The following is a 752-nucleotide window of genomic DNA, read 5'->3' on the forward strand; positions in this document are numbered from 1 at the left end:
CTTCGAAATAATCCAAGCTCTACCAGCACACATCAACCAAGCGCACCACATTTGTCACGTAAACTCACAGCCAAGAAAAAAGTGATGCACAAAATCTACATCTTTTTTGCACAAAACACAAATATTATCATTCTGATGAATAATTCCTAACCTACTCAATCTTTTTTTCGTATTAACCCTTCCTACTAAAACAAACTATGCAAAAAGTTCCACTCTTGGAGGAGCCAATCCTCTCCATATGATGCTAGCTAGTGAAACTGAAACTAGTGATGTCTTCCGAAATAGATTCTTTTTGCAATATCTACACAAAATTATTAGTAGAAAAAATACATTTTCTATCAAAGATAGAATTTTTTTTCCCCCAAAAATTTTTGTTTATTGATAAGGTTTTTTTTAATAAACGTTGATTCATATTTTGTAATATTCAAAAAGAAAGGTTCATTTTCACAATTATCTCAATTATATTTTTAACACATTAAAATATTCATATTTCAAGTTCATCAAAATAATATTAATTAATTAAACCGATAACAGTGGGTTTTTTTTATCAAACCAACAATTTTAAATTCAATTTAATTCTCAATTATAATTAGTAGAACTACTATATTAAATAAAATAAATTATTAATAATTTAAATAGTATTTTTCATTAAATAAAAAATAAATTTTTTATTAATTTATCTTAAATGGTATATTAATTATATAGAACTTTGTCTATTTTATGATTAGTTAGTAGTGAATCCAATTTAAGTA

Source organism: Arachis ipaensis, chromosome B08 (genome assembly GCF_000816755.2).
Source record: "Arachis ipaensis cultivar K30076 chromosome B08, Araip1.1, whole genome shotgun sequence".
Classification (NCBI taxonomy): domain Eukaryota; kingdom Viridiplantae; phylum Streptophyta; class Magnoliopsida; order Fabales; family Fabaceae; genus Arachis; species Arachis ipaensis.